Below are 17,873 nucleotides of genomic sequence, written 5' to 3'. Positions count from 1 at the left end.
ATCGTTGCTTATGCGAGTTAGTGGCTTCAGGTGAATCAAACACGATATCTGTGGGCTCAGTGCGCTTAGTGAGAGTTTTTTAACGTTCTCGATAGCGTAAAAGTTAACAGCGGCAATAAAACAGCGGCAAACGTACCAACTCCATACCAATTTAAGTTAACTTTTACGCTATCGAGAACGTTAAAAAACTTGCACTAAGCACACTGATATGGCAATTGAACTCAGTCAAGGGTTGCTACGTAAATCACTTCAACATTACATTTCATCGTATTTTCATTGAATTTCCTTTATAATACTAACACCACGAACTCTTCGCTCGTTCACCATGATGGTGATCAAAAATCTAATGCGCTTGATACGGAAAAAAGTTTTTACGGTTTGTGGTGATGAGGCGCTGACGGTATAGTATGAAGAGCACTATAGACGCTCCGTCGCAGGTCACCAGCTTTGATAACTACAAACGAAGCGTGTTCCACAGTGCGAATGATTTGCTCGATACACCAACGGTTCGACTGCTGTTGTACTTGGATTAGCATTATACAAATTTCTATATATAAAAATGAATTGCTGTTCGTTAGTCTCGCTAAAACTCGAGAACGGCTGAACCGATTTGGCTAATTTTGGTCTTGTATTATTTGTGGAAGTCCAGAGAAGGTTTAAAAGGTGAAAATGAATATGAAAATGCTCGGAATTAAATAAAAAATAACAATTTTGTTTTTCTTTTGATGTGTCCCCCTTCGGACGGATTCCTTTTGTTTGTTTTATCGATTGAGGCACTACGAAGTCTGCCGGGTCAGCAGCTAGTTTAACATAAAAATGTCCTTATCGCAATTCAAGTTTTTTTTCTAATATCTCCTAATGATAGCCACGCTTCAAATTACCGACTTATAACACGGCTTGCTTCCAGTACGTTAAACAGGAAGGAGACATTTAATAAGGAGTTTGTTAGTAAAATATGCGATGTTGCTACTCCGAAAATAATATCAGTAGGTCAACAAAGACAAGGTCACAAACTATCGTAATTAAAGTCCTCTGACTTAACTGTGAGATTGCTACATACCTACATAAATAACCACGATGTGTTCATGATTAACTTGACAATAAAAAAATTAATACCTTTTAAAAAATAATAGTGAAACCGGGTGGCACTCCGTCGTGACTGTAGCTGATTGTATGAAAAGCATCTATTTCATTAATTTATTTGCGCACGCATTTTGTACCTTAATTGCATTATACGTATTATAGTCTACGTGCTATTATGATGATTAAACTATTTATTTGTGGAATTTCATCCACATTCGTCTAGTAGTCTTTGCTTGAAACAGTAACAAACTTAAATTCTCACATACTTTCGCATTTGTTTGCTTGGACACGTGAACGAACTTATAAACTACCTGATCTTAAGTGTTTTTTTGAAGTGAAAACTTCTTTAGAATCGTTGTGATTTCAAACCGGATGCAACGGAAAAAACGACAGGTAAGAGACACAAATACAAAAATGTGTAGGATGAAGCCAGCAAAGAATGAGACAGAAATATACATACTATTTAATACAGCGCCATCTGTGAGATTTTTTAATACTAACGTGTGTATGAAAGCTCTTGTAGTGAATTTTAATTTAGGATTATACGTGAAATTAAAATATCAATTCACAGAGGGCGCTACCTTACAATTATTTACTAATGACAAAATTTTACATATACTTAAGACGTTTAGGATAATTGTATTTTAATTTTGGAAGGTTTCACTTCTACCACGTGTGAATTGCACACATTTTGTTTATTTTTTTTTTGTTATTGCTTAGATGGGTGGACGAGCTCACAGCCCACCTGGTGTTAAGTGGTTATCGAAGCCCATAGACGTCAACAACGTAAATGCCGCCACCCACCTTGAGACATGAGTTCCAAATCTCTGTTCTAGAGTACAACGGCCTCTCAAACCGGACCACATTAAGGATTCGTCGCAGAACGGGGCGAGGTGGGTGGCGCATTTACGTTGTAGATGTCTATGGGCTCCAGTAACCACTTAACACCAGGTGGGCTGTGAGCTCGTCCATCCACCTAAGCAATAAAAAAAAAAATAAGTAAGTGGTACCTACACGTGCCATCTCATAAGACGCATCCGTAGACAGTCAAAATTAACTTTACAAAAACTCTCAGGTATGAATAGCTCAACAAAATAACGTCTAATTGGTTTTTTCGACTAACGATCCTTCTCGGTAATGATAATTACTTAACACAAATATAAAATCGATATAGAAAAAAAATACCGAATCTCTTTATCTTTTTGAAGTATTTAGTCAATAGGAAAATTAGGTCAATTACCGGCTTTTAAAACGTTAATTAATTATGGGCCCTTTCCGAGGGCTATTCTGATTATGAGGTTCATTTTAATTGGATAATTGATTTTGCCTTCAATTTTCATTTAATTAATTCGTGTTTGCTTAACGGTTTTCGATGTAAAAATTAATTCAGGAATAGCGATTTATTAAATATATTGTAAGAATAGACGTGAAATATTGAAAAAAAACTAGAGCAGTTATTAACAGGGATCTTAAGTAAAGAGTCTATAAGAATGAGATTTATTTACATTCAAATTGTTTGTTCTAAATACAATTTTCATGCAATCAATAACAAATATATACTTACACACATAGACAAATGAAAAACACTCACATAGAACAAATCAAATAGTAAAATTTAAATAGAAAGTACTTACAAATCCCACCGAATCAAACCGAGTTAACGCATGACAAAATTATTACAAACACATACACATACACAAAAGCGCCACGACTATTTTCCCCTGTCTTTTACGGGAACTTTAACAGATAACCTGCCCGTACATAAATCAAATTAAAAAAAAACCAACAATATATATTCTAAGTAATCAAAAATATAAAAATAATCTTATGTATCTTACAGATTTCGGAAGCTCACAGCATAACTCCATTTAATTGTTACTGCAGTCCGTAGACACATTGATGAAAATCACTTGACTATCATACTTCCAACCGGAACATATGACTACATCCAAAGTAGTAATACACAGGAAGTTATATCTTCCCTTGCAACCGCAAGTAAATTAGCTATCTATAAATCTCACGTATTGTGTAACGTGTGATATGAAGAACGCATATCATGGCGACATATTTATTACAACTGTTAGTTTTTTTTATTGAAATCCCATTTGAACATATCCATGCACACATGTTTAATATGTCGCACGCGACGGACGTGCGGGAGTACTGTCCGTGATGTGATATCGTTGTTTGCCTTTTGTCCTCCACGCTCGGCCGAACCAATCCCAGACTATATTAAATCGAAAACTGGAAATGTCTTTTAGGGTTCCGCATTGCAAAAATAATAATATAAACCCATATAGTTTTGCTTGTGGCTCGTATTCGTAGATATATCCGTATGCGGTAAGACCTATCACGGGTGTGTATTACTTTCTTGTGTGTGCGTGTTTTTTTTTTGGTAAAGCTTTCACGTATTCCCATTTGAGAAGGGTGCTTTAGCCCACTGAGTTTGTCGCCGGATCTTCTCATCATCATCATCATTTCAGCCTGTCTACTGTCCACTGCTGAACATAGGTCTCTCCAACTGATGTCCAGTGCGACCGGTCCGTTGCCACCTGCATCCAACGGATCTTCTCAGCGGGTCGAAATACCGATCAGGTAGATTCATACGCGAAGCAGCTGCTCTTGAGTTGTTAGGTCTTCTTTGGAGGCGCTCGAGCAGCTGTTAGCAAATATCACCCCTACTGGCTCAGACTTTGCTCGCCCAACTATCTTGATGAAACTGGAAAGGCCTCCGGGCCACCAGTAATACATGATTAATAAAATAAAATAAAAGTAAGCCTGTATGATAATTGTATGTATATAACATACAATTAACGTAACGGTAGCAGCCGCTTGGTCTACCCTCGAGCATTGCTGACGTTTATGGGCGACGGTAACCACTCATCATCAGGTGAGCCGTATGCTCGTCTGCGTACAAGCGTAATAAAAAAAAAGATGGCCAGTCTGCCCATCAGCGATGTACAGCTTAAATACCTTGATAACGAACCATAACAGAAATACAATCGCAATTACTTTAATAGTCCTCAACCGCTTCCCGGAGTACCTACCGTAAAAAATGACGCCAAAAGTAATATAATTAGAATGAAACACAATTTGAGTCTAGTTAAGTCAGCGAAATAAGAACCAAGTAATTTCTAATTGCTGTCAATTGAACATATTTCGTAGAATTCGATGCACAAACCTATTTTAATTTTTTAATAAATAAAACTACTATTTTTATAGTATAATCCATACTAACAGAATAAATGCGAAACTAACTTTTTTCTCTTACATTTTCACGCCCAAAGCACTGAATGGATTTTAACGAAATTTGAAAAAAAAAAAACAAATTTAATCCCGGGAAAGAGTACGGGATGCCTTTCATCCCACTACTGTGAACGAGTCTCGCCCACACTATATACAGTTTAGTCGACACGGACGAAGCTAGAATGTAACACTTAACAGAGTACAAAAAACATACGACAAAATCCCCTAACATCAAGTTATCAATTTTTTTTTTATTTATTGCCTTTGTAGGCAGACGAGCATACGGCCCACCTGATGGTGAGTGGTTACCGTTGCCCATGGACTTCAGCAATGCCAAGGGCAGAGCCAAGCCGCTGCCTACCGCATTTGTTTGTTCGTTAAAGCATCTCGCTGAAATCGCTCGACCGATTTTGATGAAACTTTTTGCGTTATAAGTCAGCGGCCCGTATTATGCAGATATAATTAACCAATGATACCACATTACCGGATATCTCGCGACGATCGCGTGCTGACGGAGCCACCTATAGTGGCGCTTCATTGTAAGTAATCATGACTGGCGCACGCAACTCTGTATACACTCGAACATTATAGCTTGTAGATTTGGGTATTTTGCACTACGTTCGTTTTAATACTTTTTAGAAGAACTTCTTCAAGAACTCGGCATAAAGCAGCGGCTTTCGGCGCTCGTGTATGGGAGCATACTATTATTTTTCGGACATATCTCCCGGCGAGGAAATGACTCCATAGAGCGCCTTGTCGTTCAGGGCAAAGTAAAAGGCACCACACCGCGTGGAAGGTTGCCCATGCGATGGACCGAACAAGTCAAGACAGCATTTGGCGGCTATTTGCATGAGTATACCAGACTCATCACAAACCGGGAGGAGTGGCGATGCTCGTGAGGCGCATAACATCTGCCCACAGCAACGATACTGAATAATTACCATGGCCGCTCTGACAAGAGTGATACAACATAGAAGAAAAAGGTATAAAAATTAAGGAAAGGCGTGTGACTGAATATGAGCATGAAATAGACCAATATTGCTATTTATTTGCTTTTTTTGTCGCTACTGTCTTTAAATATAGATGATGATATCCATGAACTACGATGACCACTCACCATCTGGTGTGCTGCATGCTCGTCTACATACAGTGGCAATTTTGTTTCTTTAACACCGGTCACCGCGCTTCTAAATAATAAGATGTATCTAAACAAGATAAAGATCTAAACAACAGAATGGATATCTGCGATTTCCGTTATCATCTCTATCGATGATTTAACAGAAATCTACGTGCGTGCATATGTGGCGTGAAAAATTACACTTCAACTCAACAGCCGGCGTTCCGCATTGGATATCTATAATAATATTACGGCTTGAGGAAAACATACAACGCATACAAATTCCTTTTACGGTAAAAACAGGGAAGTCATTTAAAAATATTCCGTGCCCTTTAAGCGCATTATTACTTTTATTCGCGACAGATATCACGTGTATGCTGCGTGCTACCTTGACCGGCCCCTCGAACTAGAATGCTTCCTTGCAGAAATAGGCCGGACAGTCATACCATCCTGTATGGCTCATCATATATTACAATCTAAATAACGATGTTGAGTGACTTCACTCGCTATAGGCTACATAGACTTGGAAGGGGGCATATTCGATGCATCTTACAATTTTTCGCAATCCCACCGTACTTCAGAACATTCTGCTGCAGCAATTAAAGGAAACTCCCACTGCAATTCCGATTTGGTCGGTAAATCGCATTAGATAACTCCAGTACGGTCTTGCACCGTCCACCCACCCCTCCTTGCACGACAAGGCTTTCCATTGATTGGTTATCTCGTCGTGTAACGTATGCAAAGAAAGCTGCCATCAGAGTCTGTACTGCGAATTCTTAAAGTATCTAGATGTTCGTCGTCGTGGCCTAAAGGATCAAACGTCCGGTACATTCGTGTTGAGCAATGCACCGGTGTTCGAATCTCAGGCGGGTACCAATTTTTCTAATGAAATACGTACTCAACAAATGTTCACGGTTGATTTCCACCGTAAAGGAATATCCGGATGGTAGGACCTCTTGTGAGTCCGTGCCTATTTCTGCCGTGAAGCAGTAATGCGTTTCGGTTTGAAGGGTGGGGCAGCCACTGTGGACCGTGAGCTCGTCCACCCATCTAAGCAATAAAAAAAACATTCCACATCTCAGCAGCATATTCAAATACGGAGTATAATCTAGTGATAACTACTAATATGCTCAATCCCTAATCTGCGAACTTTGATTATTCGGTAAGCATGTTCGCTCGCATGGTGGGTGGCGGCATTTACGTTGTAGATGTCTATGAACTCCAGTAACAACTTTCACAGTTAAGTGGTTACTGGAGTCCACCCATCTAAGCAATAAAAAATAAGTTCACAAAGACTGTAAATATTTTATTAAAATTAATTTCGGAGTTCTATACTTATTGTTAGTAGTACTAGCCGAAGTATCAGTGATCTATACTAATATTATAAAGAGGAAAGATTTGTTTGTTTGTTTGTTTCGAATAGGCTCCGAAACTACTGGACCGATTTGAAAAATTCTTTTTCCATTAGAAGCCGACATTGTCCCTGATGAACATAGGCTACTTTTTTTTAATTTTTTTGTTTATTTCATGTTTGTTTTAATGTTTCCGAAGCGAAGCGAGGGCGGGTCGCTAGTAGGTAATAAATAGTGTTATGAGTTGCAATTTATGCCACAAAGAACTTTTAAACAGGAATTTAGTTACTCGATTGACCTCAATCCCTTATTAGATCGTGGCGTATGAAACTCCGACCAGAAGATGTGAAGATTTATAATATAAAATATTTATTCTTGAGTGGAATATGAGGAATGAAATTTTATGCTTCGACAAGTATCATCCTTCAATATTGAAATTGTAATTTGGAATCTTCTTGCCAATAAATACTGGCACGCCACAAACTCTTGCGTTTTGGTCTTTCGAAACTTGGAACCAATGTTTCAAGGCAGATGGGGCGGTAGGGTCTATGGGCCATATACCTGCCTTAGACGAGGGAAAAATGATCACATTTTCCCATGTAAACTTAGAAGTAGACCTTAGTACCACATAATCCAGATCTACAATAAACTTAAATATTCGCTGAAGCCATAGCTCACACCAACACTTCGCAAACAAAGGGTTTCAAAGTCCAGAGTTCATTCCCGCCCTCCAAACAGGATCTTGCTAATGGGAGTGTTATTGTTTTGCATCAAAAACAACCACAACAAGACTGTGAGGGTCCTTTGTATTAATATTCACGCAGAACGACTTCTTGACTGGACACGACAATTCAAATAACTATTGCCCATATTCTCGAAAGGATACATACTATCATCCTTCATGTTTTTAGAAGGAAGATATAAGATGGTAGTAAACTAAACTAGTTTTTGAGCGAATCTATTATAAGCATATGCTGTATTTTGTTCGAAATACAACTCATTGCAATATCTTCACGTATTTTTCCTTGACCATTAGAAAAATTCTAATAATACTCTTGAAACGTTGTGTGAAGAAAAAAGAAATTACTCTTAAGAGTCAGAAGATGCTTAGCAGAAGAATCTTTAAAACTCACAATTGATTAGCTCATGGTTGCAGGTGCTATTAAGTCCGCTAAGGTCATGCATGGTCCAAAAGGGATAGTGATGGGATCAAATTGTACCTTGGAGCGCTCCCCGTGTAACAATGAGTTCTCCACCCTCTAACGGGTTAGTGATAGGGCCGCGAAACTGTCATCAGTTTCTGCTTAAATTGTGTGATGAGTTAACTATAATTGAGATTTAATATCGGTTGCATTAATGTGATTGATATCCACGGCCAAGCATCGGCTTAACCCTTAACACCATTTATGTGAGCTCTTTTTTCGTTCAGTTTGTACGTTAATTAAGGATATATATTTTAATCTGCTTACAGTAAGTAAGTACTTAATACGCGAGTTATTACATTACTTACAACATGATTCGTTATTTTACGAGCTTTGATACAAAACGGAAGCTATTCATTGCTCAATACTTTTAATGAGTGCGTTCCCTAATGAGGCGTTCACTGTAATCGGTCGTTATAACGTTATTTATAGTTGCAATTGGTTATTTTTATTTATTTTAACGAACCATTCAATTCAATTAGTTGTATATATACATTTACAATGGTAAATCAGATGGCGTTGCGTTGGTCAAAATTGCGACATATGAGCACTGATTTTTAAGCTCAAGGGTATGGTCTATAAGACAATAATAAGGCCTGTTCTTATGTATGGCAGCGAAACATGGGCGGCAACGAAAAGGAACGTGCATACCATTCAAGTTGCTGAAATGAAGATGCTGAGGTGGATGTGCGGCGTGACTAGGCTCGATAAAATCTAGGTGTACGGGACATCGCCGACAAGATGCAGGAGAGTAGGCTGAGATGGTATGGTCACGTGAAAAGGAAGCCGCCTGACTACGTCGAAAATTTGGCGCTACTGCTCGACCTCCCCGGTCGGAGACCTAGAGGCAGACCCAAGACAAGGTGGAGGGACGTAGTGCTGAAGGACAAGAGAGAATGCAATGTTGCTGACGAGGATGTCGAAGACAGAGCGAAGTGGAGAAGTAAAGTCAGGAAAGCTGACCCCACCACCATGTGGGATAAATAGCTGAGAAGAGAGAGAGAGAGCACTGATTGTACTGATATGAGCACTGGCATGATATCGTCGCTGTCAAACCAAATCTGCTATGTCCAAAACTCTATTTTGAAATAACGAGTAAAAACATTTTCTTATAAAATTTTATGTGAAAGTCAATTTTTAAGAACTATATCAAATGCAAGCTATAGATAAATATTAAAACTATAGACACATAACAGTTTTTTTATACGGTATATAGGGCTGTGAACTATACGAAAAGGTCAAAAAGTAAAAACTCAAAAATTGTACATAGCAGATTTAGGTTTGACAACGACGATATGCAAAAAGTCAGGGCTTAATTTTTTTACTATGCTTTCCGATCTTCGATAAATGATAATTAAACAATCCCTGAAAGCTGTGTGCCTCGTGAAAAGTGTTTACGAATGCTCGCTGCTGTTTATATTGTGTGAATAGCAATATTTAAAACCAACTGCATGTCTGTCAGCGTGTGGAGATTAACAAAATGAATATTTTGAGTTACTGTCAATTCTGTCATATGGAGAGTAGACGACTAGTAGAGAGTAGTAAAGTCTATAGTAGAGTTCGGTCAGGTCTGTGGCGCAGTTTTGTGTCCGAAGCTAAAACCTACTTTGGATCGTTGCAAAAGTAATTAAATATTGGACATACCTTTTACAAAACAAATTTCAATCCCGAAAAATACCGTTATCCATTCATACACTGGTGGTAGGACCTCTTGTAAGTCCGCACGGGTAGGTACCACCACCCAGCCTATTTCTGCCGTGACGCAGTAATGCGTTTCGGCTTGAAGGGCGGGGCAGCCGTTGTAACTATACTGAGACTTTAGAACTTATATCTCAAGGTGGGTGGCGCATTTACATTGTAGATGTCTATGGGCTCCAGTAACCACTTAAGACCAGGTGGGCTGTGAGCTCGTCCACCCATCTAAGCAAATAAAAAATAAATAAAAAAATACAGGCGTGTACCCAACTCCCAATAATACATAGACAATTGTCCTATTTACTGATCGATTTACTAAAAACGCTGGCTTCCGTTTTAGGAGCTGGATTTGCACCAGACGTTTATATTAGTCTCACTAATGAACTGTGACCTCGTTCTTAATTCGATTTTAACTTGACGCTTCTGATGTTCAATAGGCAACACTAAAGGTGTTGTCATCTAACATATATATATACTAACAGTCACGCCACGTTAACTGGTCCCGTGATAAGTTCGTAAAGAACTTGTGTTACAGGTACCAGATAACGGAAATAAATGTAAGATTTTTATTATACACATACATATATTTAATATACATCCATAACCCTGGAAAAGACATTTATATTTATCATAGAAATATCTTCCCTTGGCGGGATTCGAACCCGCGACCCCCTTGTGTAGTGACCATGTCACTTACCACTACACCAGACGGCCGTAACATAGAATTAAGAATTCAATAACAGTAAAGTTAGCGGACTTTTTTACTTAATGTCATACGTTATGCCATTGTCCTACCCTCAACGTTGAAAGAATATTAATATAGTGTTCTTTTTATTAATCGATCATTTATAGCTTGCGCCATTACTAGTGAGTTGTGACGTCATTTCGGATGCTCCCAATCCACTATCGGTGCTTTTAGGTATCTTAAGCACCGGTCACCGTCGTCGTCGAATACGTCGCTTGCGACGAAGAGTTCGGCGAGCAAATTAACTCTCAGGCACAGCCCACTGAGTTTCTCCCCGAATCTACTCATTGGGCCGCGTTTCCGATCCGGTGGTAGATTCTGCGAACCGCTGCTATCGTTAAGGCTAGTGTTAGCAAATTCACAGATTAGAGCCTCGTGAGCTTACCTACTCGTTCAGTGAATCTAATATAACCCCTCGATGTTACTAGAGTAGGTATGAAAAAAGTTAGTTGTTCCCATCCAGGACGTATACTATTTTACTTTCCATTTATATTTCAAATCGATGTTTCGTTTGCGTTGGCGCAACGGTAATCGCTTCGAACACTGGTGGTAGGACCTCTTGTGAGTCCGCACGGGTAGGTACCACCACCCCGCCTATTTCTGCCATGAAGCAGTAACGCGTTTCGGTTTGAAGAGCGGGGCAGCCGTTGTAACTATACTGAGACCATACAACTCATATCTCAAGGTGGGTGGCGGCATTTACGTTGTAGATGTGTATGGGCTCCGGTAACCACTTAATAAAACCAGGTGGGCTGTGAGCTTGTCCACCCATACAATCAATAAAAATAAAGACCAGCAGCATTTCACAAGACGTATCTGTTACAAAGTTAATCTATTTTCGAGCGTTAGAAGCAGATAGCTCCGCTATCAAGTACAAAATAGAAGCATAGGACTAAGGTTAATACTCTTATATTAACACTAGCTGACCCGGCAAACATTGTTTTGCCATATATAAGATTTCTAGGTAATTTCTAGTGTAGAAAAAAAAACTAACTTATTGTAAGTGTGTAAGGATGTGGTAAATGAGTGAAAGAGGTATGTAGTGCTGTGAACGATGAGGGAATAAATAAAAATAACAAAACCTCATTCAACCACATAATACATTATAACAAAAAAAAATGTCCAATTAAAAAAAAATATGTTAGGGGTGGACAACCCTAATCACTTAGGGGTATAAAAAATAGATAGTAGCCGATTCTCGGGCTTACTGAATATGCATAAAAAATTTCATGAGAATCGGTCAAGCGGTTTCGGAGGAGTATGGGAACGAACATTGTGACACGAGAATTTTATATATTAGATTTCATCAAAGTTGTTCAAAATTCGAACGCGCCACTCGCTGCAAGTTCGAAAACCTCAAAGACTAAAATAAAACACATTATGCAGATACGACACGATTGTGCTGGCCCGCTATCTTCCGGTGTGCCCAACCGAAATTGTACAACATATATAATTGTATTATTTTCGCTTGTACGTAATGAGGTTTGGGTGACCGATCGCGTATACACCTTCCAGTTTTTCCTGAATGCAGCTGTGAATATTTATGAGTTATCTAACATTTATAACGAACGGTATTAATTAATATATTAATGGATTTTCCTCTATATAAATTAAGTATTATAATTAAAAACAATTACAGTTGCTTCAATATTATAACAAAACAGTTATTCTGTGAAATTATGTAGTTAATTTCTTACATCACATAAGCTATCATTCTGAAAGTAAAAGTAAGATATATATTTTTAAATGTAATATTTATGGTATTTGTGATATAACGAAAAGGGTACGTGTATCGCTTAATGACGTCACTTTTATTACATTTGAAGTCGTCGTGGCCTAAAGGATAAGACGTCCGGTGCATTCGTGTCTAGCGATGCCACGATGTTCGAATCCCGCAGGCGGGTACCAACTGATCTAATGAAATACGTACTTGACAAATGTTCACGATTGACTTCCACGGTGAAGGAATAACAGCATGTAATAAAAATCAAACCCGCAAAATTATAATTTGTGTAATTACTAGTGGTAGGACCTCTTGTAAGTCCGCACGGGTAGGTACCACCACCCCGCCTATTTATGCCGTGAAGTAGTAATGCTTTCGGTTTGAAGGGCGGTACAGCCCTTGTAACTATACTGAGACCTTAGAACTTATATCTCAAGGGGGGTGGCGCATTTACGTTGTAGATGTTTATGGCCTCCAGTAACCACTTAACACTAGATGGGCTGTGAGCTCGTCCATCCATCTAAGCAATAAAAAATACAGTATCGGCGTCAGTAGTGAGTAGTAACATCCTCATTCTTTCCTTAAATTCATCCTCTAGCCTCAATCAGCTTTCAGCCGTCCATATTTTTCTTTAGACTAGACGCTAGAAATACTAATTCCCAAAGAAGTTTGACGTCAAGTCAACTCTCGGTCGTAAAACTATGGCTTAAATCAAACCAGAGAAGAACATATACAATCGGATTCCGAATCTCTCACAAAGATACCTACTAACGACCGCGAATTAAACCTGGGTGTCGTAGCACTCCAATAACAAGGCGAACAAATCTATAGATATACACATATGTATATAGGCAAAGACGAAACAGTTCCAGTATCTCTTCTATTTGTCAATCAATTTTCTTCTTTGTTATGTTTACTAAATATCGACAAAAAAAATATTGAAATTAGTAATACAGTTGAAACTTCGTATAGTTGCTGGTATTAGGTACTTAAGTAAATAAATGCTTCTGTCATTTAACAAAGTAGATACTAATGATAGACCGCGCGTAAAATCGATTATTTAAATAGAATTTACAGAGCAACGCATGATCTGGATTTACTACTGTCCTATTGGTAGCGATTGAATTTCTAGGGATTATGAAACTAGTCAGGTGTATAAAAGAAAAATTATACATTTGAAAAAAGCCGTTACTTGTATGAACGGTTTGAAAAGATTCATCAGTGGAAGGAGCCGTGTGAGTGACGACAACCACTCACCGTCTTACACGTTATTACGGATCCTCCCGATCCATTAACGGTGCTTTTAGACACCACAAGCAACGGTCACCGTCCTCGTCGAACCCGTCGCTTGCGATGAAGGGCTCGACGAGTGAATTGTCAATTAACCCATAAACACAGCCCACTGAGTTTCTCGCCGGATCTTCTGAGTGTGTCGCGTTTCCGATCCGGTGATAGATTCTGCGAAGCACTGCTCTTTCTAGGGCCAGTGTTAGCAACACACCCGGTTTGAGCCCCGTGAGCTCACCTACCCGTCAAGGAGAAGCTGATATAAACTCTCAAGGCTATCAGAATAGGTAGGAAAAAAACTCACCGTCTAGTGGGCGAACATGCCTTAATAATATCGTCCTTGGATCGCGAAGTGCAGTAATTACGCAAATAAACTTCAAAAACAATCATATTTCCCGACCCACATACGATCATACAACAAATAGGTATAGGAAAATATACTATTGATTCCCATTATCAAGTACACCGTCCTTGTTTATTGGGTAACATAATATGATATTACACATTGATATGCCTTCATACCCTTCGGCGTGTTTTCTCCCTTCGCGGGGGTTGGGAACGCGACGCTGGCAATGATTGGATATTGAAATGTTTTCCATGTTTACTTGAAGCAGTGTCTTACAAACAAGTGACAATTAATTCTATCTATCAAGAAAAAAACAATAGCTATAAGTTCAGTTCTCTTTTTTATTCAGAGTTTCTATAAGTAAACATATTGCAAGTATATAAAAATTTCGTTGTAACAATTGTACGGAAATCGTATATATTTGTTGAACTTCTAAAATTAACTCCCGTAACATATTATTTGTATAAGATTATTTATATACAAATATAAAAATAAGTACTCGTGAAATAATGTGTTGCCTAAATTACAATGAAAGTAAAAGTTAAGTCTTATTAATTGTTTATTCTTTGAAGTCTAATTGAATATATGTATATTTTTTAAACTGTTTTAATTACAAATTCTTTTTTATTATAAAGATTTTAAATCAAACAATAACATTATCTGTACAAATTTTTTATTTATTCAATTACTAAATAATGTTTATTTTATTGTATGACAACTAATTATTTTCCCAATTTAATCGCATATCAAAATAAAAACGTTAAGGGTATATTATTTCTATACATACTCTATACACGCGAACGTGACAAAAATAAACACATTGAAACATAGTACTTATGTATATGTACTATAGTTAAAATAAAGCAGGTGGTCGAATAATTAAAGGTTTTTTTTTTTCTTATTTTCAGATAAGCTTACGATGAGGCGACCGTGACGACTTAACCCTTCGACGTGACAAAGACTCAAACAACAGGTGCGTTCATACACCCAAAACCATCACCTGTCCTAAGATACATTCAAATACTTTCCGATCACGTATTTCATACGCGGAGCTTACAGAAGAACAAAACTGTGGCTGCTTTTTATTTAGGAATTTAAATTTTTTTCTCAATTGTATATAACTATGAATTGTGTAAACGAAGATTGGATAAGTGTAATTAATTGAAATGTTATGAGGTCCTTTCTCGGATATTGCAGTCGTACGGAGTTTGTAATGCCAAACTAAAAAAAAAGAATTCGTAGTTCGACATTATTACAGTCTAGTTCCATGCTTTTTCTGATGCCTACAAATTACACAATAAATAAAAATAAAACAAGTCGGAAAGTATTACACAGTTCTTCTGCAAGATTAATAAATTTGAAACACACAGCAATACAAAAGAGATTTAACAAAGACGAGTTTAATTTAAATAAAACATTATTGTTAAATTCATTTGCTGTTTCTTGTGTCGTAAATGTGTCCGAGTCACCCATATAGACACAACCCACTGAGTTTCTCGCCGGATCTTCTCAGTGGGTCGCGTTTCCGATCCAGTGGTAAATTCTGCGAAGGACTGCTCTTGCTAGGGCCAGCGTTAGCAACACCTAGTTTGAGCCCCGAGAGATCACCTAGGGTAAAGCTGACATAGCCTCTCAAAGCCATCAGCATAGGTAGGATAAAAAAAAAGTTTCCGAGTAAATTTCAGTTAAACGTTGTGTCGTTTAAAATTTTACTAAATATAGAAATTCGGGCACATTCTATTATATCGATCATCAATTATATGGACAACATCAATATATTGAAATTACTCTACCTATCTTATTTTGATGGTACTATGACAGGAACCTCGGGGGAGAACAAGCAATAATTCTAGCGACCTTTGTCACAATAGCCACAGAATTAAAAAAAAAACTTTCGTTTTTATTTACATAAATTATAGTGAGCTCCTTTTTAAAAACGGTGATCCGTATAAATGAACCAAAATAAAAATCGAGCTGAGTCAAAACAAGTATGAAAATTAAAATTTACTAGAGTTCCCGCAGTAGTCGAAATTCGACTATAATTAATTGGAATTGTAAGTTTGTACACTATTATGATTGTATTTTATACTTCTATAATCACAAATTTCGCCAAGGCTACACTATAAAAAATATTAACAAAGACAAACAATATTTTATCTATTCTCAATTTGACAACAGGCGTCAAGAACAAAAGTTTGACAATAAACAGTATGCATGCGTGTATGCGTCAAATACATGGTATGTAGTGTGTGTAACGTTTTCTTTATTGATTTAATGTATCTTTTATGAATTATTTAAAAAAAATATTAACATTGTGCACTTCTTCTCTATATTCTCTATAAGTGTAGAAAATTTCATACTCCTCCGTCCACGTAATGTTGCGTAAAAAGGGATACAAAGTTTTTGCTTTACGTATTAATATTAGATAAATAACACTATTCTATTACTAATATTACTTATAAACTGTACAAAAACAGGAAAATAACTTCCCGAGTCGCGACATATTTATCCCGTTTGCGGCTTAAATTATCCCGGCCATCGAGCCAAAGGTGCACGGATGCACCATTCAGGGCACAATAGACAATACGCTGTTTATAATTCAGCACAAAGTTTAACAAAGGAAGTGTAGCGTGTACCGCGGCGTCGCTTCAAGAATATTTTATGACGTCATCCGAAGGAATATGAATTTGGAACAAATTAAATTTGAAATGCGCTTGATGATCCTTCGATTGATTAAATTTATTTTTTACTGGAAATAATCACACATTCCCACCAACATCTCGAAATGGTGAGATTGAACTCTAAAGTGTCACCGTAGCCTAAGGATAAGACGGCCCGATGCGATGCGATGCGACTAGGGTGGTGTTCAAATCTCGAAAGCACCCAACTCATGTTCACGAATGAAGGATTAACATCGCTAACATTAATAAAAATCTATAAAAAAATTGCGTAATTTAAAAATATCCAAACAAAAATATATACATGTCACAAATATTCTTAAAATAGTAATAAATAGGTATTACTCGGTACACTACAGGAAAACAGAGCATAAAGCATGGAGAATAAAGCATGGTTTGTCATCACATCAAGTGTTGGTATTAGCAATCTCATTGTTCTGCCAATATCTCGCGAAAAAATATGTTTGTCCGCTGTCTACATGTCTAGAATGCAATCACATGTCTCCCAAATGCCTGGTCTGGTAAGTGCTTAGCGACGGGCGGACAGGTATTCTTCGGCTTCTTTTGTAGTCGTCGTGGCCTAACGGATAAGACGTCCGGTGCATTCGTGTTGAAGCGATGCACCGGTGTTCGAATCCCGCAGGCGGGTACCAATTTTTCTAATGAAATACGTACTTAACTAATGTTCACGATTGACTTCCACGGTGAAGGAATAACATCGTGTAATAAAAATGAAACCCGCAACATTATAATTTGCGTAATTACTGGTGGTAGGACCTCTTGTGAGTCCGTGCGGGTGGGTACCACCACCCTGCCTATTTCTGCCGTGAAGCAGTAATGCGTTTCGGTTTGAAGGATGGAGCAGCCGTTGTAACTATACTGAGACCTTAGAACTTGTATCTCAAGGTGGGTGGCGCATTTACGTTGTGGATGTCTATGGGCTCCAGTAACTACTTAACACCAGGTGGGCTGTGAGCTCGTCCACCTATCTAAGCAATAAAAAAAAATGTTTGCTAATCACCTATAGAAGAAATCCGATAAAAACTTGAATTGCACTAACGACAGTAAATAGAATCTTGCGTTCTATGACTCTAAGCACCGAAAAACATTCGGACTGTTGTCGCTCCAAATATATCTTCTCTTTAAAGTCGATGCTAATAAATACAAAAATAAATCCACTTTTTGACAAAGTTCGAAAGCAACGAGTACGTACGATTAATACGATGAATATTGAAATTAAAATAAATATTATCTCATCCACCTCCGACCAGAACTTCCGGAACGCGACACAGAACATTATCTGGTTTTTTTACTTTTAAATTATTAGTAAGTGCTAAAATAGACTTTTGCTATGTTAAATAAAAACAATAATAATATGTAAGTAATATGTATGTAAAAA

General features: G+C 37.7%; 1 protein-coding gene across 1 annotated transcript in view; it reads left to right on the top strand.

Moving 5' to 3' along the window:
- LOC101739010 (myosin-I heavy chain) overlaps window positions 1-17,873 on the top strand; it is a 111,552-nt gene that overhangs the window by 24,157 nt on the left and 69,522 nt on the right. The window contains exon 2 of the mRNA XM_012697658.4: window positions 14,705-14,769. The gene's annotated coding sequence lies outside the window, so the exon portion shown is untranslated. The remainder of the gene's footprint in view (window positions 1-14,704; window positions 14,770-17,873) is intronic.

The sequence above is a fragment of the Bombyx mori genome, chromosome 25 (assembly GCF_030269925.1).
Source record: "Bombyx mori chromosome 25, ASM3026992v2".
In the NCBI taxonomy this organism is placed as follows: domain Eukaryota; kingdom Metazoa; phylum Arthropoda; class Insecta; order Lepidoptera; family Bombycidae; genus Bombyx; species Bombyx mori.
The sequence above is the reverse complement of the archived record's forward strand: the minus strand, read 5'-3'. Positions and strand labels throughout refer to the sequence as shown.